The sequence below is a fragment of the Somniosus microcephalus genome, chromosome 12 (assembly GCF_052327205.1).
Source record: "Somniosus microcephalus isolate GS21.2 chromosome 12, FLI_Smic_1.0, whole genome shotgun sequence".
NCBI lineage: Eukaryota > Metazoa > Chordata > Chondrichthyes > Squaliformes > Somniosidae > Somniosus > Somniosus microcephalus.
The window spans coordinates 169,345,153-169,372,867 of record NC_140998.1 but is presented as its reverse complement, the minus strand read 5'-3'; the positions used below and the strand labels follow the sequence as shown (position 1 = coordinate 169,372,867).

Sequence of the window (27,715 nt, the reverse complement as noted above, 5' to 3'; positions counted from 1 at the left end):
AATCGGCGAGTGTGAATCGGTGAGTGTGAATCAGTGAGTGTGATTCAGTGAATTTGAATCAGTGAGTGTGATTCAGTGAGTGTGCATCAGTGATTGTGAATCAGTGAGTGTGATCAGTGAGTGTGAATCGGTGAGTGTGAATCAGTGAGCGTGATTCAGTGAGTGTGAATCAGTGAGCGTGATTCAGTGAGTGTGAATCAGTGTGTGTGATTCAGTGATTTTGAATCAGTGAGTGTGATTCAGTGAGTGTGAATCAGTGATTGTGAATCAGTGAGTGTGATCAGTGAGTGTGAATCGGTGAGTGTGAATCAGTGAGTGTGATCACTGAGTGTGATCAGTGAGTGTAATTCAGCGAGTGTGATTCAGTGAGTGTGAATCAGTGAGTGTGATTCAGTGAGTGTGATTCAGCGAGCGTGATTCAGTGAGTGTGATTCAGTGGATGTGAATCAGTGAGTGTGAATCAGTGAGTGTGATTCAGTGACTGTGAATCAGTGAATGTGAATCAGTGAGTGTGATTCAGTGAGTGTGATTCAGTGAGTGTGAGTCAGTGATTGTGAATCAGCGAGTGTGAATCAGTGAGTGTGAATCGGTGAGGGTGATTCAGTAAGTGTGAATCAGTGAGTGTCAATCAGTGATTGTGAATCGGTGAGTGTGTTTCAGTGAGTGTGATTCAGTGAGAGTGAATCAGTGATTGTGAATCATTGAGTATGAATCAGTGAGTGTGATTCAGTGAGTGTGAATCAGTGAATGTGAATCAGTGATTGTGAATCAGTGAGTGTGATTAAGTGAGTGTGATTCAGTGATTGTGAATCAGTGAGTGAGATTCAGTGCGTATGTTTCAGTGAGTGTGATTCAGTGAGTGTGATTCAGTGAGTGTGAATCAGTGAGTGTGATTCAATGCCTATGTTTCAGTGAGTGTGATTCAGTGAGTGTTTTTCAGTGAGTGTGATTCAGTGGGTGTGAGTCAGTGAGTGTGATTCAGTGAGTGTGATTCAGTGAGTGTGAGACAGTGAGTGTGAATCAGTGATTGTGAATCGGTGAGTGTGATTCAGTGAGTTTGATTCAGTGAGTGTGATTCAGTGAGTGTAACTCAGAGTATTATCAGTGAGCGTGAATCAGCGAGTGTGAATCAGCGAGTGTGAATCAGTGAGTGTGATTCAGTGAGTGTGAATCAGAGTATGATCAGTGAGTGTGAATCAGTGAGTGTGAATCAGTGAGTGTGAATCAGTGAGCGTGATACAGTGAGTGTGATTCAGTGAGTGTGATTCAGTGATTGCGAATCAGTGTGTATGATTCAGTGAGTGTGATTCAGTGAGTGTAACTCAGAGTATTATCAGTGAGCGTGAATCAGCGAGTGTGAATCAGCGAGTGTGAATCGGTGAGTGTGATTCAGCAAGTGTGATTAAGCGAGTGTGAATCAGTGAGTGTGAATCGGTGAGTGTGAATCGGTGAGCGTGATTCAGTGAGCGTGAATCAGTGAGCATGATTCAGTGACTGTGATTCAGTGAGTGTGAATCAGTGAGTGTGATTCAGTGAGTGTGATTCAGTGAGTGTGAATCAGTGAGTGTGAATCAGTGATAGTGAATCGGTGAGTGTGATTCAGTGAGTGTGATTCAGTGAGTGTGATTCAGTGAGTGTGAATCAGTGATTGTGAATCAGTGAGTGTGATCAGTGAGTGTGAATCGGTGAGTGTGAATCAGTGAGTGTGATCACTGAGTGTGATCAGTGAGTGTAATTCAGCGAGTGTGATTCAGTGAGTGTGAATCAGTGAGTGTGATTCAGTGAGTGTGATTCAGCGAGCGTGATTCAGTTAGTGTGATTCAGTGGATGTGAATCAGTGAGTGTGAATCAGTGAGTGTGATTCAGTGACTGTGAATCAGTGAATGTGAATCAGTGAGTGTGATTCAGTGAGTGTGATTCAGTGAGTGTGAGTCAGTGATTGTGAATCAGCGAGTGTGAATCAGTGAGTGTGAATCGGTGAGGGTGATTCAGTAAGTGTGAATCAGTGAGTGTCAATCAGTGATTGTGAATCGGTGAGTGTGTTTCAGTGAGTGTGATTCAGTGAGAGTGAATCAGTGATTGTGAATCATTGAGTATGAATCAGTGAGTGTGATTCAGTGAGTGTGAATCAGTGAATGTGAATCAGTGATTGTGATTCAATGCCTATGTTTCAGTGAGTGTGATTCAGTGAGTGTTTTTCAGTGAGTGTGATTCAGTGGGTGTGAATCAGTGAGTGTGATTCAGTGAGTGTGATTCAGTGAGTGTGAGACAGTGAGTGTGAATCAGTGATTGTGAATCGGTGAGTGTGATTCAGTGAGTTTGATTCAGTGAGTGTGATTCAGTGAGTGTAACTCAGAGTATTATCAGTGAGCGTGAATCAGCGAGTGTGAATCAGCGAGTGTGAATCAGTGAGTGTGATTCAGTGAGTGTGAATCAGAGTATGATCAGTGAGTGTGAATCAGTGAGTGTGAATCAGTGAGTGTGAATCAGTGAGCGTGATACAGTGAGTGTGATTCAGTGAGTGTGATTCAGTGATTGCGAATCAGTGTGTATGATTCAGTGAGTGTGATTCAGTGAGTGTAACTCAGAGTATTATCAGTGAGCGTGAATCAGCGAGTGTGAATCAGCGAGTGTGAATCGGTGAGTGTGATTCAGCAAGTGTGATTAAGCGAGTGTGAATCAGTGAGTGTGAATCGGTGAGTGTGAATCGGTGAGCGTGATTCAGTGAGCGTGAATCAGTGAGCATGATTCAGTGACTGTGATTCAGTGAGTGTGAATCAGTGAGTGTGATTCAGTGAGTGTGATTCAGTGAGTGTGAATCAGTGAGTGTGAATCAGTGATAGTGAATCGGTGAGTGTGATTCAGTGAGTGTGATTCAGTGAGTGTGATTCAGTGAGTGTGACTCAGAGTATGATCAGTGAGCGTGAATCAGCGAGCGTGATTCAGCGAGTGTGAATCAGTGAGTGTGAATCGGTGAGAGTGATTCAGCGAGTGTGATTCAGCGAGTGTGATTCAGTGAGTGATTCAGTGAGTGTGAATCAGAGTATGATCAGTGAGTGTGAATAAGTGAGTGTGAATCACTGATTGTGAATCAGTGAGTGTGATTCAGTGAGTGTGATTCAGTGAGTGTGAATCAGTGAGTGTGAATCAGTGAGTGTGATTCAGTGAGTGTGAATCAGTGAGTGTGATTCAGTGAGTGTGAGTCAGTGAGTGTGATTCAGTGATTGTGAATAAGAGAGTGTGATTCAGTGAGTGTGAATCAGTGAGTGTGATTCAGTAAGTGTGAATCAGTGAGAGTGAATCGGTGAGTGTGATTCAGTGAGTGTGATTCAGCGAGTGTGACTCAGAGTATGATCAGTGAGCGTGAATCAGCGAGTGTGATTCAGCGAGTGTGAATCAGTGAGTGTGAATCGGTGAGTGTGATTCAGCGAGTGTGAATCAGTGAGTGTGAATCGGTGACTGTGAATCGGCGAGTGTGAATCGGTGAGTGTGAATCAGTGAGTGTGATTCAGTGAATTTGAATCAGTGAGTGTGATTCAGTGAGTGTGCATCAGTGATTGTGAATCAGTGAGTGTGATCAGTGAGTGTGAATCGGTGAGTGTGAATCAGTGAGCGTGATTCAGTGAGTGTGAATCAGTGAGCGTGATTCAGTGAGTGTGAATCAGTGTGTGTGATTCAGTGAGTTTGAATCAGTGAGTGTGATTCAGTGAGTGTGAATCAGTGATTGTGAATCAGTGAGTGTGATCAGTGAGTGTGAATCGGTGAGTGTGAATCAGTGAGTGTGATCACTGAGTGTGATCAGTGAGTTTAATTCAGCGAGTGTGATTCAGTGAGTGTGAATCAGTGAGTGTGATTCAGTGAGTGTGATTCAGCGAGCGTGATTCAGTGAGTGTGATTCAGTGGATGTGAATCAGTGAGTGTGAATCAGTGAGTGTGATTCAGTTGCTGTGAATCAGTGAGTGTGATTCAGTGACTGTGAATCAGTGAGTGTGAATTGGTGAGTGTGATTCAGCGAGCGTGATTCAGTGAGTGTGATTCAGTGGATGTGAATCAGTGAGTGTGATTCAGTAAGTGTGATTCAGTGAGTGTGAATCATTGAATGTGATTCAGTGGGTGTGATTCAGTGAGTGTGAATCAGTGAGTGTTTCAATGAGTGTGATTCAGTGAGTGTGATTCAGTGGATGTGAATCAGTGAGTGTGAATCAGTGAGTGTAATTCAATTGCTGTGAATCAGTGAGTGTGATTCAGTGACTGTGAATCAGTGAGTGTGAATTGGTGAGTGTGATTCAGCGAGCGTGATTCAGTGAGTGTGATTCAGTGGATGTGAATCAGTGAGTGTGATTCAGTAAGTGTGATTCAGTGAGTGTGAATCATTGAATGTGATTCAGTGGGTGTGATTCAGTGAGTGTGAATCAGTGAGTGTTTCAATGAGTGTGATTCAGTGAGTGTGATTCAGTGGGTGTGAATCAGTGAGTTTGATTCAGTGAGTGTCATTCAGTGAGTGTGATTCAGTGATTGTGAATCGGTGAGTGTGATTCAGTGAGTGTGATTCAGTGAGTGTGATTCAGTGAGTGTGACTCAGAGTATGATCAGTGAGCGTGAATCAGCGAGTGTGATTCAGTGAATGTGAATCAGTGAGTGTGAATCGATGAGTATGATTCAGCGAGTGTGAATCAGTGAGTGTAAATCAGTGAGTGTGAATCGGTGAGTGTGAATCAGTGAGTGTGAATCGGTGAGTGTGAATCAGTGAGCGTGATTCAGTGAGTGTGAATCAGTGAGCGTGATTCAGTGAGTGTGATTCAGTGAGTGTGATTCAGTGATTGCGAATCAGTGAGTGTGATTCAGTGAGTGTGTTTCAGTGCGTGTGATTCAGTGAGTGTGAATCAGTGAGTGTGATTCAGTGAGAGTGATTCAGTGAGTGCGAATCAGTAAGTGTGATTCAGTGAGTGTGATTCAGTGGGTGTGAATCAGTGAGTGTGATTCAGTGAGTGTGAATCAGAGTATGATCAGTGAGTGTGATTCACTGAGTGTGATTCAGTGCGTGTGAATGAGTGAGTGTGATTCAGTGAGTGTGATTCAGTGATTGTGAATCAGTGAGTGTGAATCAGTGAGTGTGATTCAGTGAGTGTGTTTCAGTGAGTGTGAACCTGAGTGTGATTCAGTGAGTGTGATTCAGTGAGTGTGATTCAGTGAGTGTGAGTCAGTGATTGTGAATTGGTGAGTGTGATTCAGTGAGTGTGATTCACTGAGTGTGACTCAGAGTATGATCAGTGAGCGTGAATCAGCGAGTGTGAGTCAGCGAGTATGAATCAGCGAGTGTGAATCGGTGATTGTGATTCAGTGATTGTGAATCAGTGAGTGTGATTCAGTGAGTGTGAATCTGTGAGTGTGAATCGGTGAATGTGAGTCGGTGAGTGTGATTCAGTGAGTGTGATTCAGTGAGTGTGACTCAGAGTATGATCTGTGAGCGTGAATCAGCGAGTGTGATTCAATGAGTGTGAATCAGTGAGTGTGAATCGGTGAGGGTGATTCAGTGAGTGTGAATCAGTGATTGTGAATCGGTGAGTGTGAATCGGTGAGTGTGATTCAGTGAGTGTGATTCAGTGAGTGTGAATCAGTGAGTGTGAATCGGTGAATGTGAGTCGGTGAGTGTGATTCAGTGAGTGTGATTCAGTGAGTGTGACTCAGAGTATGATCTGTGAGCGTGAATCAGCGAGTGTGATTCAATGAGTGTGAATCAGTGAGTGTGAATCGGTGAGGGTGATTCAGTGAGTGTGAATCAGTGATTGTGAATCGGTGAGTGTGAATCGGTAAGTGTGATTCAGTGAGTGTGATTCAGTGAGTGTGAATCAGTGAGTGTGAATCGGTGAGTGTGATTCAGTGAGTGTGATTCAGTGAGTGTGATTCAGTGACTGTGAATCAGTGTGTGTGAATTGGTGAGTGTGATTCAGTGAGTGTGATTCAGTGAGTGTGATTCAGTGAGTGATGGAGCGAGTGTGAATCAGTGAGTGTGAATCAGTGATTGTGAATCGGTGAGTGTGAATCAGTGAGTGTGATCAGTGAGTGTGAATCGGTGAGTTTGAATCAGTGAGTTTGAATCAGTGAGTGTGATCAGTGAGTGTGATTCAGCGAGTGTGATGCAGTGAGTGTGATTCAGTGAGTGTGATTCAGTGGGTGTGAATCAGTGAGTGTGATTCAGCGAGCGTGATTCAGTGAGTGTGATTCAGTGGGTGTGAATCATTGAGTGTGATTCAGTGAGTGTGAATCAGAGAGTGTGATTCAGTGAGTGTGAATCAGTGAGTGTGATTCAATTGGTGTGAATCAGTGAGTGTGATTCAGTGACTGTGAATCAGTGAGTGTGAATTGGTGAGTGTGATTCAGTGAGTGTGATTCAGTGATTGTGATTCAGTGAGTGTGATTCAGCGAGTGTGAATCAGTGAGTGTGAATCAGTGATTGTGAATTGTTGAGTGTGATTCAGTGAGTGTGATTCAGTGAGTGTGACTCAGAGTATGATCAGTGAGCGTGAATCAGCGAGCGTGATTCAGCGAGTGTGAATCAGTGAGTGTAAATCGGTGAGTGTGATTCAGCGAGTGTGATTTAGCGAGTGTGATTCAGTGAGTGATTCAGTGAGTGTGAATCAGAGTATGGTCAATGAGTGTGAATAAGTGAGTGTGAATCAGTGATTGTGAATCAGTGCGTGTGATTCAGTGAGTGTGATTCAGTGAGTGTGAATCAGTGATTGTGCATCAGTGAGTGTGATTCAGTGAGTGTGATTCAGTGAGTGTGAATCAGTGAGTGTGATTCAGTGAGTGTGAGTCAGTCAGTGTGATTCAGTGATTGTTAATAATTGAGTGTGATTCAGAGAGTGTGATTCAGTGAGTGTGATTCAGTAAGTGTGAATTAGTGAGTGTGAATCGGTGAGTGTGATTCAGTGAGTGTGATTCAGCGAGTGTGACTCAGAGTATGATCAGTGAGCGTGAATCAGCGAGTGTGATTCAGCGAGTGTGAATCAGTGAGTGTGAATCGGTGAGTGTGATTCAGCGAGTGTGAATCAGTGAGTGTGAATCGGTGAGTGTGATTCAGCGAGTGTGATTCAGCGAGTGTGAATCGGCGAGTGTGAATCGGTGAGTGTGAATCAGTGAGTGTGAATCGGTGAGTGTGAATCAGTGAGCGTGATTCAGTGAGTGTGAATCAGTGAGCATGATTCAGTGAGTGTGAATCAGTGTGTGTGATTCAGTGAATTTGAATCAGTGAGTGTGATTCAGTGAGTGTGAATCAGTGATTGTGAATCAGTGAGTGTGATCAGTGAGTGTGAATCAGTGAGTGTGAATCAGTGAGCGTGATTCAGTGAGTGTGAATCAGTGAGCGTGATTCAGTGAGTGTGAATCAGTGTGTGTGATTCAGTGAGTTTGAATCAGTGAGTGTGATTCAGTGAGTGTGAATCAGTGATTGTGAATCAGTGAGTGTGATCAGTGAGTGTGAATCGGTGAGTGTGAATCAGTGAGTGTGATCAGTGAGTGTGATCAGTGAGTGTGATTCAGTGAGTGTGATTCAGTGGATGTGAATCAGTGAGTGTGAATCAGTGAGTGTGATTCAGTTGCTGTGAATCAGTGAGTGTGATTCAGTGACTGTGAATCAGTGAGTGTGAATTGGTGAGTGTGATTCAGTGAGTGTGATTCAGTGATTGTGATTCATTGAGTGTGATTCAGCGAGTGTGAATCAGTGAGTGTGAATCAGTGATTGTGAATCGTTGAGTGTGATTCAGTGAGTGTGATTCAGTGAGTGTGACTCAGAGTATGATCAGTGAGCATGAATCAGCGAGTGTGATTCAGCAAGTGTGAATCAGTGATTGTGAATCAGTGAGTGTGATTCAGTGAGTGTGATTCAGTGAGTGTGAATCAGTGATTGTGAATCAGTGAGTGTGAGTCAGTGAGTGTGAATCAGTGACTGTGAATCAGTGAGTGTGATTCAGTGACTGTGAATCAGTGAATGTGAATCAGTGATTGTGATTCAGTGTGTGTGATTCAGTGAGTGTGAATCAGTGAGTGTGAATCAGTGATTGTGAATCGGTGAGTGTGTTTCAGTGAGTGTGATTCAGTGAGAGTGAATCAGTGATTGTGAATCAGTGAGTATGAATCAGTGAGTGTGATTCAGTGAGTGTGAATCAGTGAATGTGAATCAGTGATTGTGAATCAGTGAGTGTGATTAAGTGAGTGTGATTCAGTGATTGTGAATCAGTGAGTGAGATTCAGTGCGTATGTTTCAGTGAGTGTGATTCAGTGAATGTGATTCAGTGAGTGTGAATCAGTGAGTGTGATTCAATGCGTATGTTTCAGTGAGTGTGATTCAGTGAGTGTTTTTCAGTGAGTGTGATTCAGTGGGTGTGAATCACTGAGTGTGATTCAGTGAGTGTGATTCAGTGAGTGTGAGACAGTGAGTGTGAATCAGTGATTGTGAATCGGTGAGTGTGATTCAGTGAGTTTGATTCAGTGAGTGTGATTCAGTGAGTGTAACTCAGAGTATTATCAGTGAGCGTGAATCAGCAAGTGTGAATCAGCGAGTGTGAATCGGTGAGTGTGATTCAGTGAGTGTGGTTCAGTGAGTGATTCAGTGAGTGTGAATCAGAGTATGATCAGTGAGTGTGAATCAGTGAGTGTGAATCAGTGAGTGTGAATCAGTGAGCGTGATTCAGTGAGTGTGATTCAGTGAGTGTGATTCAGTGATTGCGAATCAGTGTGTGTGATTCAGTGAGTGTGATTCAGTGAGTGTAACTCAGAGTATTATCAGTGAGCGTGAATCAGCGAGTGTGAATCAGCGAGTGTGAATCGGTGAGTGTGATTCAGCAAGTGTGATTCAGCGAGTGTGAATCAGGGAGTGTGAATCGGTGAGTGTGAATCAGTGAGCGTGATTCAGTGAGCGTGAATCAGTGAGCGTGATTCAGTGACTGTGATTCAGTGAGTGTGAATCAGTGAGTGTAATTCAGTGAGTGTGATTCAGTGAGTGTGATTCAGTGAGTGTGATTCAGTGAGTGTGACTCAGAGTATGATCAGTGAGCGTGAATCAGCGAGCGTGATTCAGCGAGTGTGAATCAGTGAGTGTGAATCGGTGAGTGTGATTCAGCGAGTGTGATTCAGCGAGTGTGATTCAGTGAGTGATTCAGTGAGTGTGAATCATAGTATGATCAGTGAGTGTGAATAAGTGAGTGTGAATCAGTGATTGTGAATCAGTGCGTGTGATTCAGTGAGTGTGATTCAGTGAGTGTGAATCAGTGATTGTGAATCAGTGAGTGTGAATCAGTGAGTGTGATTCAGTGAGTGTGAGTCAGTGAGTGTGATTCAGTGAGTGTGAATCAGAGTATGATCAGTGAGTGTGAATAAGTGAGTGTGAATCACTGATTGTGAATCAGTGAGTGTGATTCAGTGAGTGTGATTCAGTGAGTGTGAATCAGTGAGTGTGAATCAGTGAGTGTGACTCAGTGAGTGTGAATCAGTGAGTGTGATTCAGTGAGTGTGAGTCAGTGAGTGTGATTCAGTGTTTGTGAATAAGAGAGTGTGATTCAGTGAGTGTGAATCAGTGAGTGTGATTCAGTAAGTGTGAATCAGTGAGAGTGAATCGGTGAGTGTGATTCAGTGAGTGTGATTCAGCGAGTGTGACTCAGAGTATGATCAGTGAGCGTGAATCAGCGAGTGTGATTCAGCGAGTGTGAATCAGTGAGTGTGAATCGGTGAGTGTGATTCAGCGAGTGTGAATCAGTGAGTGTGAATCGGTGAGTGTGAAACGGTGAGTGTGAATCAGTGAGCGTGATTCAGTGAGTGTGAATCAGTGAGTGTGATTCAGTGACTGTGATTCAGTGAGCGTGATTTAGTGAGTGTGAATCAGTGAGCGTGATTCAGTGAGCGTGATTCGGTGAGTGTGAGTCGGTGAGTGTGAATCAGTGAGTGTGATTCAGTGAGTGTGAATCAATGAGTGCGATTCAGTGAGTGTGAATCAGTGAGTGCGATCAGTGAGTGTGAATCGGTGAGTGTGATTCAGTGAGTGTGATTCAGCGAGTGATTCAGTGAGTGTGAATAAGTGAGTGTGATTCAGTGGGTGTGAATCAATGAGTGTGATTCAGTGAGTGTGATTCAGTGAGTGTGAATCAGTGAGTGTGATTCAGTTGGTGTGAATCAGTGAGTGTGATTCAGTGACTGTGAATCAGTGTGTGTGAATTGGTGAGTGTGATTCAGTGAGTGTGATTCAGCGAGTTTGATTCAGTGAGTGTGATGGAGCGAGTGTGAATCAGTGAGTGTGAATCAGTGATTGTGAATCGGTGAGTGTGATTCAGTCAGTGTGATTCAGTGAGTGTGACTCAGCGTATGATCAGTGAGCTTGAATCAGCGAGTGTGATTCAGCAAGTGTGAATCGACGATTGTGAATCAGTGAGTGTGAATCAGTGAGTGTGATCAGTGAGTGTGAATCGGTGAGTGTGAATCAGTGAGTGTGATCAGTGAGTGTGATCAGTGAGTGTGATTCAGCGAGTGTGATTCAGTGAGTGTGAATCAGTGAGTGTGATTCAGTGGGTGTGAATCAGTGAGTGTGATTCAGTGAGTGTGAATCAGAGAGTGTGATTCAGTGAGTGTGAATCAGTGAGTGTGATTCAGTTGGTGTGAATCAGTGAGTGTGATTCAGTGACTGTGAATCAGTGAGTGTTAATTGGTGAGTGTGATTCAGTGAGTGTGATTCAGTGATTGTGATTCAGTGAGTGTGATTCAGCGAGCGTGAATCAGTGAGTCTGAATCAGTGATTGTGAATCGTTGAGTGCGATTCAGTGAGTGTGATTCAGTGAGTGTGACTCAGAGTATGATCAGTGAGCATGAATCAGCGAGTGTGATTCAGCAAGTGTGAATCAGTGATTGTGAATCAGTGAGTGTGATTCAGTGAGTGTGATTCAGTGACTGTGAATCTGTGTGTGTGAATTGGTGAGTGTGAATCAGTGAGTGTGATTCAGCGAGTGTGATTCAGTGAGTGTGATGGAGCGAGTGTGAACCAGTGAGTGTGAATCAGTGATTGTGAATCGGTGAGTGTGAATCAGTGAGTGTGATCAGTGAGTGTGAATCGGTGAGTTTGAATCAGTGAGTTTGAATCAGTGAGTGTGATCAGTGAGTGTGATTCAGCGAGTGTGATGCAGTGAGTGTGAATCAGTGAGTGTGATTCAGTGGGTGTGAATCAGTGAGTGTGATTCAGCGAGCGTGATTCAGTGAGTGTGATTCAGTGGGTGTGAATCATTGAGTGTGATTCAGTGAGTGTGAATCAGAGAGTGTGATTCAGTGAGTGTGAATCAGTGAGTGTGATTCAATTGGTGTGAATCAGTGAGTGTGATTCAGTGAGTGTGAATCAGTGAGTGTGAATTGGTGAGTGTGATTCAGTGAGTGTGATTCAGTGATTGTGATTCAGTGAGTGTGATTCAGCGAGTGTGAATCAGTGAGTGTGAATCAGTGATTGTGAATTGTTGAGTGTGATTTAGTGAGTGTGATTCAGTGAGTGTGACTCAGAGTGTGATCAGTGAGCATGAATCAGCGAGTGTGATTCAGCAAGTGTGAATCAGTGAGTGTGATTCAGTGAGTGTGATTAAGTGAGTGTGATTCAGTGAGTATGATTAAGTGAGTGTGATTAAGTGAGTGTGAATCAGTGAGTGTGATTCAGTGAGTGTGATTCAGTGGGTTTGAATCAGTGATTGTGAATCGGTGAGTGTGATTCAGTGAGTATGACTCAGAGAATGATCAGTGAGCGTGAATCAGTGAGTGTGATTCAGTGAGTGTGAGTCAGTGAGTGTGAATCGGTGAGTGTGAATCAGTGAGTGTGAATCAGTGATTGTGAATCGGTGAGTGTGATTCAGTGAGTGTGGTTCAGTGAGTGATTCAGTGAGTGTGAATCAGAGTATGATCTGTGAGTGTGAATCAGTGAGTGTGAATCAGTGAGTGTGAATCAGTGAGCGTGATTCAGTGAGTGTGATTCAGTGAGTGTGATTCAGTGATTGCGAATCAGTGAGTGTGATTCAGTGAGTGTGTTTCAGTGAGTGTGAATCAGTGAGTGTGATTCAGCGAGCGTGATTCAGTGAGTGTGATTCAGTGGGTGTGAATCATTGAGTGTGATTCAGTGAGAGTGAATCAGAGAGTGTGATTCAGTGAGTGTGAATCAGTGAGTGTGATTCAATTGGTGTGAATCAGTGAGTGTGATTCAGTGACTGTGAATCAGTGAGTGTGAATTGGTGAGTGTGATTCAGTGAGTGTGATTCAGTGATTGTGATTCAGTGAGTGTGATTCAGCGAGTGTGAATCAGTGAGTGTGAATCAGTGATTGTGAATTGTTGAGTGTGATTCAGTGAGTGTGATTCAGTGAGTGTGACTCAGAGTATGATCAGTGAGCATGAATCAGCGAGTGTGATTCAGCAAGTGTGAATCAGTGAGTGTGATTCAGTGAGTGTGGTTAAGTGAGTGTGATTCAGTGAGTGTGATTAAGTGAGTGTGATTAAGTGAGTGTGAGTCAGTGAGTGTGAATCGGTGAGTGTGAATCAGTGAGTGTGAATCAGTGATTGTGAATCGGTGAGTGTGATTCAGTGAGTGTGGTTCAGTGAGTGTTTCAGTGAGTGTGAATCAGAGTATGATCAGTGAGTGTGAATCAGTGAGTGTGAATCAGTGAGTGTGAATCAGTGAGCGTGATTCAGTGAGTGTGATTCAGTGAGTGTGATTCAGTGATTGCGAATCAGTGAGTGTGATTCAGTGAGTGTGTTTCAGTGAGTGTGATTCAGTGAGTGTGATTCAGTGATTGCGAATCAGTGAGTGTGATTCAGTGAGTGTGATTCAGCAAGTGTGACTCAGAGTATGATCAGTGAGCGTGAATCAGCAAGTGTGATTCAGCGAGTGTGAATCAGTGAGTGTGAATCGGTGAGTGTGATTCAGCGAGTGTGAATCAGTGAGTGTGAATCGATGAGTGTGATTCAGCAAGTGTGAATCAGCGAGTGTAAATCAGTGAGTGTGAATCGGTGAGTGTGAATCAGTGAGTGTGAATCGGTGAGTGTGAATCAGTGAGCGTGATTCAGTGAGTGTGAATCAGTGAGCGTGATTCAGTGAGTGTGATTCAGTGAGTGTGATTCAGTGATTGCGAATCAGTGAGTGTGATTCAGTGAGTGTGTTTCAGTGAGTGTGATTCAGTGAGTGTGAATCAGTGAGTGTGATTCAGTGAGAGTGATTCAGTGAGTGTGAATCAGTGAGTGTGATTCAGTGAGTGTGATTCAGTGGGTGTGAATCAGTGAGTGTGATTCAGTGAGTGTGAATCAGAGTATGATCAGTGAGTGTGATTCAGTGAGTGTGATTCAGTGCGTGTGAATGAGTGAGTGTGATTCAGTGAGTGTGATTCAGTGATTGTGAATCAGTGAGTGTGAATCAGTGAGTGTGAATCAGTGAGTGTGATTCAGTGAGTGTGATTCAGTGAGTGTGATTCAGTGAGTGTGATTCACTGAGTGTGACTCAGGGTATGATCAGTGAGCGTGAATCAGCGAGTGTGATTCAGCGAGTATGAATCAGCGAGTGTGAATCGGTGAGTGTGATTAAGTGATTGTGAATCAGTGAATGCGAGTTGGTGAGTGTGATTCAGTGAGTGTGATTCAATGAGTGTGACTCAGAGTATGATCTGTGAGCGTGAATCAGCGAGTGTGATTCAGTGAGTGTGAATCAGTGAGTGTGAATCGGTGAGGGTGATTCAGTGAGTGTGAATCGGTGATTGTGAATCGGTGAGTGTGAATCGGTGAGTGTGATTCAGTGAGTGTGATTCAGTGAGTGTGAATCAGTGAGTGTGAATCGGTGAGTGTGATTCAGTGAGTGTGATTCAGTGAGTGTGATTCAGTGAGTGTGAATCAGAGTATGATCAGTGAGTGTGAATCAGTGAGTGTGAATCAGTGAGTGTGATTCAGTGAGTGTGATTCAGTGAGTGTGATTCGGTGAGTGTGATTCAGTGAGTGTGAATCAGTGAGTGTGATTCAGTGAGTGTGAATCAGAGTATGATCAGTGAGTGTGATTCAGTGAGTGTGATTCAGTGCGTGTGAATGAGTGAGTGTGATTCAGTGAGTGTGATTCAGTGATTGTGAATCAGTGAGTGAGAATCAGTGAGTGTGATTCAGTGAGTGTGAATCAGTGAGTGTGATTCGGTGAGTGTGATTCAGTGAGTGTGATTCAGTGAGTGTGAATCAGTAAGTGTGATTCAGTGAGTGTAATTCAGTGAGTGTGAATCAGTGAGTGTGATTCAGTGAGCATGAATCATTGAGGGTAATTAAGTGAGTGTGAATCAGTGAGTGTGATTCAGTGAGTGTGATTCAGTGAGTGTGAATCAGTGAGTGTGATTCAGTGATTTTGAATCAGTGTGAATCAGTGAGTGTGAATCGGTGAGTGTGAGTCAGTGAGTGTGATTCAGTGAGTGTGAGTCAGTAAGTGTGATTCGGTGAGTGTGAATCAGTGATTGTGTTTCAGTGAGTGTGACTCGGTGAGTGTGAATCGGTGAGTGTGATTCAGTGAGTGTGATTCAGGGAGTGTGAATCAGAGAGTGTGATTCAGTTGGTGTGAATCAGTGAGTGTGATTCAGTGACTGTGAATCAGTGAGTGTGAATTGGTGAGTGTGATTCAGTGAGTGTGATTCAGTGATTGTGATTCAGTGAGTGTGATTCAGCGAGTGTGAATCAGTGAGTGTCAATCAGTGATTGTGAATCGTTGAGTGTGATTCAGTGAGTGTGATTCAGTGAGTGTGACTCAGAGTATGATCAGTGAGCATGAATCAGCGAGTGTGATTCAGCAAGTGTGAATCAGTGATTGTGAATCAGTGCGTGTGATTCAGTGAGTGTGATTCAGTGAGTGTGAATCAGTGATTGTGGATCAGTGAGTGTGATTCAGTGAGTGTGATTCAATGACTGTGAATCAGTGAGTGCGATTCAGTGACTGTGAATCAGTGAATGTGAATCAGTGAGTGTGATTCAGTGAGTGTGAATCAGTGATTGTGAATCAGTGAGTGTGAATCAGTGATTGTGAATCAGTGAGTGTGATTCAGTGAGTGTGATTCAGTGAGTGTGAATCAGTGATTGTGAATCAGTGAGTGTGAATCAGTGAGTGTGATTCAGTGAGTGTGAATCAGTGAGTGTGATTCAGTAAGTATGATTCAGTGAATGTGAATCAGTGAGTGTGATTCAGTGAGTGTGATTCAGTGAGTGTGATTCAGTGGGTGTGAATCAGTGAGTTTGATTCAGTGAGTGTGATTCAGTGAGTGTGATTCAGTGAGTGTGAATCGGTGAGTGTGATTCAGTGAGTGTGATTCAGTGAGTGTGATTCAATGAGTGTGACTCAGAGTATGATCAGTGAGCGTGAATCAGTGAGTGTGATTCAGTGAGTGTGAATCAGTGAGTGTGAGTCGGTGAGTGTGATTCAGCGAGTGTGAATCAGCGAGTGTAAATCGGTGAGTGTGAATCGGTGAGTCTGAATCAGTGAGTGTGAATCGTTGAGTGTGAATCAGTGAGCATGATTCAGTGAGTTTGAATCAGTGAGCGTGATTCAGTGAGTGTAATTCAGTGAGTGTGATTCAGTGAGCGTGAATCAGTGAGCGTGATTCAGTGAGTGTGATTCAGTCAGTGTGATTCAGTGAGTGTGAATCAGTGAGTGTGATTCAGTGAGTGTGAATCGGTGAGTGTGATACAGTGGGTGTGAATCAGTGAGTGTGATTCAGCGAGTGTTATTCAGTGAGTGTGATTCAGTGGGTGTCAATCGGTGAGTGTGATTCAGTGAGTGCGATTCAGTGAGTGTGAATCAGAGAGTGTGATTCAGTTCGTGTGAATCAGTGAGTGTGATTCAGTGACTGTGAATCAGTGAGTGTGAATTGGTGAGTGTACTTCAATGAGTGGGATTCAGCGAGTGTGATTCAGTGATTGTGAATCAGTGAGTGTGATTCAGTGAGTGTGATTCAGTGAGTGTGAATCAGTGATTGTGAATCAGTGAGTGTGAATCAGTGAGTGTGATTCAGTGAGTGTGAATCAGTGAGTGTGATTCAGTAAGTATGATTCAGTGAATGTGAATCAGTGAGTGTGATTCAGTGAGTGTGATTCAGTGAGTGTGAATCAGTGAGTTTGATTCAGTGAGTGTGATTCAGTGAGTGTGATTCAGTGAGTGTGAATCGGTGAGTGTGATTCAGTGAGTGTGATTCAGTGAGTGTGATTCAATGAGTGTGACTCAGAGTATGATCAGTGAGCGTGAATCAGTGAGTGTGATTCAGTGAGTGTGAATCAGTGAGTGTGAGTCGGTGAGTGTGATTCAGCGAGTGTGAATCAGCGAGTGTAAATCGGTGAGTGTGAATCGGTGAGTCTGAATCAGTGAGTGTGAATCGTTCAGTGTGAATCAGTGAGCATGATTCAGTGAGTTTGAATCAGTGAGCGTGATTCAGTGAGTGTAATTCAGTGAGTGTGATTCAGTGAGCATGAATCAGTGAGCGTGATTCAGTGAGTGTGATTCAGTCAGTGTGATTCAGTGAGTGTGAATCAGTGAGTGTGATTCAGTGAGTGTGAATCGGTGAGTGTGATACAGTGGGTGTGAATCAGTGAGTGTGATTCAGCGAGTGTTATTCAGTGAGTGTGATTCAGTGGGTGTCAATCGGTGAGTGTGATTCAGTGAGTGCGATTCAGTGAGTGTGAATCAGAGAGTGTGATTCAGTTCGTGTGAATCAGTGAGTGTGATTCAGTGACTGTGAATCAGTGAGTGTGAATTGGTGAGTGTACTTCAATGAGTGGGATTCAGCGAGTGTGATTCAGTGAATGTGATTCAGTGAGTGTGAATCAGTGAGTGTGAATCAGTGAATGTGAATCAGCGAGTGTGAGTCAGTGAATGTGAATCAGTGAGTGTGAATCGGTGAGTGTGAATCAATGAGTGTGAATCAGTGAGTATGAATCGGTGAGTGTGAATCAGTTAATGTGAATCAGTGAGTGTGAATCGGTGAGTGTGAATCAGTGAGTGTGAATCAGTGAGCGTGATTCAGTCAATGTGAATCAGTGAGCGTGAATCAGTGAGCGTGATTCAGTGAGTGTGAATCGGGGAGTGTGAATCAGTGAGTGTGATTCAGTGAGTGTGATTCAGTGAGTGTGAATCAGTGAGTGTGATCAGTGAGTGTGAATCAGTGAGTGTGAATCAGTGAGTGTGATCAGTGAATGTGATTCAGCGAGTGTGAATCAGTGAGTGTGGTTCAGTGAGTGTGATGCAGTGAGTGTGATTCATTGGGTGTGAATCGGTGAGTGTGATCAGTGAGTGTGAATCAGTGAGTGTGATTCAGTGAGTGTGATTCAGTGAGTGTGATTCAGTGGGTGTGAATCGGTGAGTGTGATTCAGTGTGTATGATTCAGTGAGTGTGAATCAGTGAGTGTGATTCCGTGAGTGTGCATAAGTGAGTGTGATTCAGTGGGTGTGAATCAGTGAGTGTGATTCAGTGACTGTGAATCAGTGAGTGTGAATCGGTGAGTGTGATTCGGTGAGTGTGAATCAGTGAGTGAATCAGTGAGTGTGAATCAGTGAATGTGATTCAGTGAGTGTGAATCAGTGAGTGTGAATCAGTGAGTGTGATTCAGTGAGTGTGAATCAGTGAGTGTGAATCAGCGAGTTTGATTCAGTGAGTGTGAATTGGTGAGTGTGAATCAGTGAGTGTGATTTGGTGAGTGTGAATCAGTGAGTGTGAATCAGTGAGTGTGATTCAGTGAGTGTGAATCAGTGAGTGTGAATCAGTGAGTGTTATTCAGTGAGTGTGAATCAGTGAGTGTGATTCAATGAGTGTGAATTGGTGAGTGTGATTCAGTGAGTGTGATTCAGTGAATGTGATTCAGTGAGTGTGAATCAGTGAGTGTGAATCAGTGAGTGTGATTCAGCGAGAGTGATTCAGTGAGTGTGAATCAGTGAGGGTAATTCAGTGAGTGAATCAGTGAGTGTGATTCAGTGAGTGTGATTCGGTGATTTTGAATCAGTTTGTGTGAATCAGTTCGTGTGAATCGGTGAGTGTGAGTCAGTGAGTGTGAATCAGTACATGTGAATCAGTGAGTGTGATTCAGTGAGTGTGATTCAGTGAGTGTGAATCAGCGAGTGTGATTCAGTGAGCGTGAATCAGTAAGTGTGATTCAGTGAGTGTGAATCAGTGAGTGTGATTCAGTGAGTGTGATTCAGTGAATGTGATTCAGTGAGTGTGAATCAGTGAGTGTGATTCAGTGAGTGTGATTCATTGAGTGTGAATCAGTGAGGGTAATTCAGTGAGTGTGAATCAGTGAGTGTGATTCAGTGAGTGTGATTCAGTGAGTGTGAATCAGTGAGTGTGATTCGGTGATTTTGAATCAGTTACTGTGAATCAGTGAGTGTGAATCGGTGAGTGTGAGTCAGTGAGTGTGAATCAGTAAGTGTGATTCAGTGAGTGTGATTCAGTAAGTGTGAATCAGTGAGTGTGATTCAGTGAGCATGATTCATTGAGGATAATTAAGTGAGTGTGAATCAGTGAGTGTGATTCAGTGAGTGTGATTCAGTGAGTGTGAATCAGTGAGTGTGATTCAGTGATTTTGAATCAGTGTGAATCAGTGAGTGTGAATCGGTGAGTGTGAGTCAGCAAGTGTGATTCAGTGAGTGTGAATCAGTGAGTGTGATTCGGTGAGTGTGATTCAGTGAGTGTGATTCAGTGAGTGTGAATCAGTGAGTGTGATTCAGTGAGCATGAATCATTGAGGGTAATTAAGTGAGTGTGAATCAGTGAGTGTGATTCAGTGAGTGTGAATCAGTGAGTGTGATTCGGTGAGTGTGATTCAGTGAGTGTGATTCAGTGAGTGTGATTCAGTGAGTGTGAATCAGTGAGTGTGATTCAGTGAGCATGAATCATTGAGGGTAATTAAGTGAGTGTGAATCAGTGAGTGTGATTCAGTGAGTGTGATTCAGTGAGTGTGAATCAGTGAGTGTGATTCAGTGATTTTGAATCAGTGTGAATCAGTGAGTGTGAATCGGTGAGTGTGAGTCAGTGAGTGTGATTCAGTGAGTGTGAGTCAGTAAGTGTGATTCGGTGAGTGTGAATCAGTGATTGTGTTTCAGTGAGTGTGACTCGGTGAGTGTGAATCGGTGAGTGTGATTCAGTGAGTGTGATTCAGTGAGTGTGTAACATAGAAACATAGAAGATAGGTGCAGGAGTAGGCCATTCGGCCCCTCGAGCCTGCTCCGCCATTCAATGCGATCATGGCTGATCATCCAAATTCAGTACCTGGTCCCTGCTTTCTCCCCATATCCCTTGATCCCTTTAGCCTTAAGAAATATATCCAACTGCTTCTTGAATATATTTAATGAATTGGCCTCTACTGCCTTCTGTGGTAGAGAATTCCACAGGTTCCACTCTCTGGGTGAAGAAATTCCTCCTCATTTCTGTCCTAAATGGCCTACCCCTTATCGTTAGACTGTGACCCCTGGTTCTGGACTCCCCGACCATCGGGAACATCCTTCCGGCATCTAGTCTATCCAGTCCTGTCAGAATTTTATAAGTTTCAAGAGATCCCCTCTCATTCTTCTAAACTCCAGCAAGTATAAGCCCAATCATCCCAATCTCTCCTCATACGTCATTCCTGCCATCCCAGGTATCAGCCTGGTAAATCTTCGCTGAACTCCTTCCATGGCAAGAACATCCTTCCTCAGATAAGGCGACCAAAACTGCACACAATACTCAAGATGTGGCCTCACCAAGGCCCTGTACAACTGCAACAAGACATCCTTGTTCCTGTACTCAAACCCTCTCGCTACGAAGGCCAACATACCATTTGCCTTCTTAACCGCCTGCTGCACCTGCATGCTTACCTTCAGCGATTGGTGCACAAGGACACCCAGGTCTCGTTGCACTTCCCCTTCTCCCAATCTATTGCCATTCAGATAATAATCTGCTTTCCTGTTTTTGCCAGCAAAGTGGATAACCTCACATTTATCCATGTTATATTGCATCTGCCATGCTTCTGCCCAATCACCCAACCTGTCCAAATCATCCTGGAGTTTCTCGGCATCCTCCTCACAGCACACACGCCCACCCAGCTTTGTGTCGTCTGCAAATTTGGAGATATTACATCTAGTTCCCTTGTCTAGATCATTAATATATATTGTGAATAGCTGGGGTCCAAGGACCGATCCCTGCGGTACCCCACTAGTCACTGCCTGCCACTCGGAAAAAAACCGTTTATTCCAACTCTTTGCTTTCTGTCTGTCAACCAGTTCTCTATCCAAGTCAATACCTTGCCCCCAATCCCATGTGCCTTAACTTTAAACGCTAATCTCTTATGTGGGACCTTATCAAAGGCCTTCTGAAAGTCCAAATACACCACATCCACTGGTTCTCCCTTATCTATTTTACCAGTTACATCCTCAAAAAATTCCAGTAGATTAGTCATGCACGATTTACCTTTTGTAAATCCATGTTGACTTTGTCCGATCCTGTCACTGTTTTCCAAGTGCTCAGCTATTACATCTTTTATAATGGACTCTAGCATTTTCCCCACTACCAATGTCAGGCTTACCGGTCTGTAATTCCCCGTTTTCTCTCTACCACCTTTTTTGAATAGTGGGGTAACATTAGCTACCCTCCAATCCATGGGTACTGTTCCAGATTCCATCGAATGCTGGAAGATGATCAGCAAAGCATCAACTATTTCTAGGGCCACTTCTTTAAGTACCCTAGGATGTAGATTATCAGGCCCTGGGGATTTATCGGCCTTCAATCCCATCAATTTCCCTAACACCATTTCCCTACAAATACTGATTTCTTTCAGTTCCTCCCTTTCATCAGACCCTATGTTCCCCGACATCTCTGGGAGGTTATTTGTGTCCTCCTTTGTGAAGACAGAACCAAAATATGTATTTAATTGGTCAGCCATTTCTTTGTTCCCCATTATAAATTCCCCTGATTCTGACTGCAAGGGACCTACGCTTGACTTCACCAATCTTTTTTCTTCACATATCTATAAAAGCTTTTACAATCAGTGGTGTGGAGATGCTGGTGTTGGACTGGGGGTGGACAAATGTAAGAAGTCACACAACACCAGATTATAGTCCAACAGTTTTATTTGAAATCACAAGCTTTCAGAGCGCTGCTCCTTCGTCAGGTGAAGTGGAGAGATGCCTATAGACACAGATTATATCGTCAGAGAATAATGCCAGGTGATTACAGGTAATCTTTCTAACTGCCATTTATCACACCTCGGCAGAGAGATAATCACAGCAATCAAAGGGGTGAATGGTGTCCAAACAGGTCAGTCAGGAAAACATTACATCAAAGAACAATGAGGTGGGGTCACAAGGGGTCGTCGTTAGCTTGTTCTCTCTACACAGATGCGGCCGGACCTGCTGTGATTTCCAGCAAAGAAAATGTTTTTTGTCTGTTTTTTGTTTTTCATACAGACCCCAGCATCTGCAACATTTTAGCCCTTGTGACCCCACCTCATTGTTCTTTGATGTAATGTTTTCCTGACTGACCTGTTTAGACACCATTCACACCTTTGATTGCTGTGATTATCTCTCTGCCAAGGTGTGATAAATGGCAGTTAGAAAGATTACCTGTAATCATCTGGCATTATTCTCTGACTATATAATCTGTGTCTATAGGTGTTAGATCCGTGATTCTGAGAGTATGATGTTTTTCAATAACCACATGGATGCTGTAACTTAACAATCAACAGGTGTTTACTGGAGGAGGGTAGTCTCAAGACTGGGGTACAGAGGCATGCTCAAGGCTTATATACAGGTGTGCTCACTGCCGGTACTACAGTATATAGGAACTGTAAAAGTAGTTCTCTCTTAAAGGTACATACACTACAATTCCTCCCCTTTTAGATTAGCAGTACCCATAATATTCAAATAACAATTAACACTTTAACATGTACATTAAACAACAATAGTCCATTTATAGATTCAGTCTTTGGGGTGGCTTCCTGATCCTTTCGGGATAGCGCCTTTCCTGAGGTTCTTGTTCTTGGTGCGGAGGCGATTCTGGCCCCTTTTCATCGGTTAGTTCATCGGGTTCCACTGCTATTGGTTCGGAGGTAGATGCTACCGGTATGTCGGGTTCATCCCCAGGTACGCAAGACATGGGGTTGACTCGTTCCTGTGACGCTAAGATCTGATCAACGTGGCGTCTCACAATGTTCTCCCCGACATCCACTGTGTACATTAATGGCCCCTGCTGTGTGCATATCGTTCCGGGTTGCCATTTCTCTGTTCGATAGTCACGGGCCAAGACTGGTTGTCCTACATTGAAGCTCCTTGTCGGCTTCTCATTGATGTGCTGGAATTGTTTATCCTCAACATTTCTTCGCACATTTGGTCTAAGCAAGTCCAGACGAGATCGCAACCTTCGGTTAAAGAACATCATGCCCGGGGTCTGGTTGGTAACTGCATGTGTCGCGTTTCGGTAGGCCAATAAGAAATTGTCCACCTTATGCTGTAGTGGAATTTCATCATCGCACATGGCCTTTATCGCCTTCTTAAAGGTTTGTACGAACCTCTCAGCCAATCCATTTGTGGCTGGATGATATGGGGCGGATGTGTAATGCCTTACCCCATTCCTTCTCATAAATTTTCAAAACTCTTCGGACACAAACTGTGGTCCATTATCAGAGCAAATCTGCCCTGGCAAGCCGTTTCTGGCAAATATGGTCCATAGGACTGCAATCGTTTTCTCTGTAGTGGTTGAGGACATTTTTATCACCTCAGGCCACTTCGAATGAGCATCCACTGCTATTAAGAACATTGAGTCCATGAATGGACCAGCAAAATCAATATGCACCCATTGCCATGGAGAGGAGGGCCACTCCCATGGGTGTAGAGGGGCATGTGGTGGTGCATTTTGGACCTTCTGGCATCCTGAGCAGCTCTTGGTTAGGTCTTCGATTTGTTGATCGATTCCCGGCCACCACACATAAGCCCTAGCAAGGCTTTTCATTTTCACTCCCCCCAGATGACCTTCATGTAGCTCATTTAGCACTCTCTCCCTTAACTTGGGTGGAATCACCACTCTGGATCCACACATCACTGTCCCCTGGCATACTGACAGCTGTTCTCTCCTGGATGAGAATGCTGGCAACAGTGAGTCGCCATGTGTTGGCCACCCCCTCACCGTCAAATCATATACCTGAGACAGCGTCGGATCATTGCGGGTCTCCTTCTCTATATCCGCGTTCGTTACTGGCAATCGTTCAATTATTGACGAATAAAATATCTCGATAGTGTCCACTGCTGGTGCTTCCTCCACAGTAGGCAGTGGCAGGCGCGATAGCCCATCAGCATTTCCATGCTGTTTCGTGCCTTTATATTCTATTTCATATTGATTTGCCCCTAGAAACAGGGACCATCTTTGTAACCGTTGTGCCGTCATCACTGGAGCGCCCTCCTTTGGACTAAAGATGGAGACAAGTGGTTGGTGGTCAGTCAGCAAGGTGAACTTCTGCCCATGCAGATAGTGGTTGAATTTTTTTACTCCCCATACTAGGCTGAGGGCCTCCCTGTCAATCTGGGTGTAGTTGCGCTCGGCTGAGTTTAGTGACCGAGACGCAAAGGCTACTGGCCTCTCCAACCCGTCTGGGGATTTGTGCGACAGCACTGCTCCAATACCATAGGGTGATGCATCACATGCCAAACGAATTGGTAGTGCTGGGTTGAAATGGGCCAACACCTCTTTTGATGTGATCAATTCTTTACACTTCTGAAAAGCTCGTCTACGTTCATCATTCCACTTCCATGGTACCCCTGTTTGCAGTAGGGTGTTCAGTGGGTGTAATACCGTGGACAAATCTGGTAAGAACTTATGGTAGTAGCTTACCAGCCCGAGGAACGACCTCAGCTGTGACACATTTTCCGGTGCTGGAGCCTTGACTACTGCCTCAATCTTTTCAGGGGACTTATGTAACCCCTCTTCATCGATGATGTGGCCACAATACGAGATCTGCTTCTGGAAAAACTCGCACTTGTGGCAATTAGCTCGTAGCCCATATTTCTTTAATCTGGTGAGCACTTTCTCCAAGTTGGCGAGGTGATCACTGTAATTTTCGCCCGTGACCAGGATGTCGTCCAAATAACTGGAATCCCTTGCAGGACTTGATCCATCGCCCTTTGCCAAATAGCCGGTGCCGATGCTACCCCGAACACCAGCCGGTTGTATTGATAAAGACCTTTATGAGTGTTAATCGTAAGGTATTGTTTTGAGCCTTCTTCCACCTCCATTTGCAAGTACGCCTGGGCTAGATCAATTTTGGTGAAGCGTTTACCTCCAGATAGCGAGGCGAAAATATCCTCAATTCGTGGAAGCGGATATTGTACCGTGTGAAGGACTGGGTTCACTGTCACCTTAAAATCCCCACAGATGCGGACCTTCTTTGGTTCCCCAGGCGTATTACTCAACGACCTCTTCATTACAGGAACGATGGGTGTAGCCCACTCGCTCCAGTCTACTTTGGACAGTACTCTTGAATGTTCCAACCCTTCCAGCTCTGCTTCGACAGCTGGTCTGATCGCATAAGGCACTGGTCTGGCCTTCAGAAACTTTGGGCTTACATTTTCCTCTATTTTAATCGTTGCTGTTATGCCTTTTAGTGTTCCGAGTCCCTCCTGGAACACTTCTTTTGCATCAGTTAGCATTTTTGACAGTCATCCAGGTGTGACGTCGTCAACCTTCAGTGCCTGTATGGAATGCCAATCTAATTGTATCTTCCGGATCCATTCACGTCCTAGCAGTGGTGGTCCTCCATCTGGCAATACATATATATCCATTTTAGGTATTTCCTGGCCTTTATATATCACTTTCACCCTTATTTTTCCTTTGGCGTAGACTTTTTGCCCCGTGTACGTCTTCAAGACAATCTCTGTAGCTTTCAAGGGTATATGTGAAAATAGCCGCTTGTAGTCCCTTTGGTTTATGACTGTTAGGGCTGATCCTGTGTCCAATTCCATTTTCACTTGGACTCCGTCTATCTTGAGTGTAACCCAGATAGTCTGGTGATCCTCCATTTTGGTTACCTTATGTAGTTTCAGACAACCCAGCTCCTTGCTTCCGGAGTCTGTGTCACTTTTCTGTTCGTCTGAACTACTGTCCATCACCTGGTGTACCTTTTTGTACTTCTCCTGTGGAGATTTCTTACTGTTGGTTTTCTTCCCAGACCTGCAGACTCTTGCTATGTGTCCTGCTTTTCCACACTGTCTGCACACTTGGTCCTTGAACCAACAATCCTTCTGGTCATGTGTTGTTCTGCCGCAGCGATAGCACTTCCCTGTTCCATAGGACATTTCATTGGTGCCATATTCTTGCGGTCTCCGTTGTATCTCTGCAGTGCCCCTGGCGGCTGCTTCGTGTGATACTGCCATACTGAAAGCCTTGTCCAGCGTAAGATCCTTTTCTGATAGAAGCCGTTTCTGGGTTCCTTCACTTTGCAGTCCACACACAAACTTGTCCCTTAACGTATCTGCTAGTCCCGCTCCAAACTGGCAGTGTTTCGATAGCTTGCGCAGTTCCGTTAGGTACTCAGCATTGCTTTCGTCTTTGCGTTGGTTCCTTTTATGGAACTTAAATCGTTCTGCTATCAGCAGCGGTGTGGGGTTTAAGTGGTCCTGTAGGATTTCTACTATGCTTTCGAAATTCTTGTTCACCGGCTTCTCTGGGGTTATTAGGTTTCGCAGTAACCCATAAGTTTTTGCACCCATGGAATTTAACAAAACCAGTACTTTCCTAGCATCTGGCACTTCATTCGCCCTGCAGTACACCTCAATACGTTCCACATATGTCGCCCAATCTTCGACTTCATTATCGAACGTAGAGATACTGCCACTCTTCGGCATCCCTGCGTGTGATTTAACTGTCAAAAATGGCGTCTCCCGCGCTTCCCCTTCTTCTCCACTGGCACAAAATGGCATCTCCCGCGCTTTCCTTCCTTCCCGCGCTCGCCCTTCTTCTCCACTGCGGCTTCTAAAAATGGCATCTCCCGCACTCTTCCTTCTTCTCCGCGGCTCAATGGTGTCTCCCGCGCTCTCCGTTCTTCTCCCCGCGGACACTGTTCAGCCCTTGAGCCCTGGCTGTGTTTTGCGCGTTCTTTTTTTTTGTGCGCCGTTCCCGTTTCCACCGCTCTGTCCTGAACCCGGCTGTTGCTTTACCCTCTCTCCGTTTTGTTTTTCCTCGACGCCGCTCGGTTTTCAACCCCCGGCTGCGCCCTGTGCGCTTCACCCTCTGTCTTACCCCGTCGACGCTGCTCGGCTTTCTCTCCGCTGTCGGTCGGCTCCAGCCGCCGCTGCCCGGGAGGGTCTGCGCTGTACCTGTCGTCAGTCTATTGCTGATCGTCATGGCTGGGGAACCAAGCCCGTCTCTCCACAGCCTCCCCTGCGATGTTCACTCTCTGCCGGACGACTGGGCGGTTGCTCATGGTCGACGCCCGTGTTTCTGGCCTCGACTTTTTCCACCGCCCTCCCGGAGCGAATCCTCGAAGGGAAATGCAGAGTTGCAGGTAGATTCGAATCGACACTTGTCGCCACTGTTAGATCCGTGATTCTGAGAGTATGTTGTTTTTCAATAACCACACGGATGCTGTAACTTAACAATCAACAGGTGTTTACTGGAGGAGGGTAGTCTCAAGACTGGGGTGCAGAGGCATGCTCAAGGCTTATATACAGGTGTGGTCACTGCCGGTACTGCAGTATACAGGAGCTGTAAAAGTAGTTCTCTCTTAAAGGTACATACACTACAATAGGCATCTCTCCACTTCACCTGACGAAGGAGCAGCGCTCCAAAAGCTTGTGATTTTAAATAAAACTGTTGGACCATAACCTGGTGTTGTGTGACTTCTTACATTTACAATCAGTGAGTGTGAATCAGTGAGTGTGAATCAGTGAGTGTGAATCTGTGAGTGTGAATCAGTGTGATTCAGTGAGTGTGATTCAGTGAGTGTGAATCAGTGAGTTAGGTTCTGATAGGTCAGTGAAGTTTCTGTTGTGATTGATGAGCACTCCAGACCCATGGGAATTACTGACTGATTCTATCATTTTATTCTGCAGGTTCACAAAGATAAAAATGCTTGTGAATGAAGAGAGAAGGATTCCAGTCAAAAAGTATGTTGACAATTTGAAAAATAATCAAACTTTTGATTTCTAAAAGTGCAGGTGCAAAAAAAATGCATAAAATAACTCAATATCTGACTAATAAGTGAATATCGCCACTCAACACTGATAGGTGAATAACTCATCGGCAGTTAACTGGTCTTGTAATATAAGTAATGTTGGAGTTAAGGATGGTCTTTATTCTCATGGTATTTGTGTCTGCAGCATTTACCAGATGTTTCAAGCTGACAGGAAGCGGGTAGAGGCTGCGTTGGTTGCCAGTCACCTCCCGAGTCAAAAGGTGAGTGCAATTTCCACCCACATCTTTCCTGAAAGTGCAAAAAAAAACTTTTTGGATTCTACACACAGCAGCCAAGGAACAGCATGTTATCCAGCCCCCCTCCCGGAGATTACACCCCCCTCCCGGAGATTACACACCCCCCTCCCGGAGATTACACCCCCCTCCCGGAGATTACACACCCCCCTCCCGGAGATTACACCCCCCTCCCGGAGATTACACCCCCCTCCCGGAGATTACACACCCCCCTCCCGGAGATTACACCACCCCCTCCCGGAGATTACACCACCCCCTCC

At 44.6% G+C, this 27,715-nt stretch overlaps 1 long non-coding RNA gene across 1 annotated transcript in view; it reads left to right on the top strand.

The window, feature by feature from the left end:
• The window catches only part of LOC147109712 (uncharacterized), a 57,936-nt gene extending 30,514 nt beyond the window's left edge, over positions 1–27,422 (top strand). Inside the window, exons 2-3 of the long non-coding RNA XR_015080439.1 lie at positions 27,080–27,133; positions 27,347–27,422. This is a non-coding gene — a long non-coding RNA (uncharacterized LOC147109712). The remainder of the gene's footprint in view (positions 1–27,079; positions 27,134–27,346) is intronic.
• Positions 27,423–27,715: the final 293 nt, after the last annotated feature.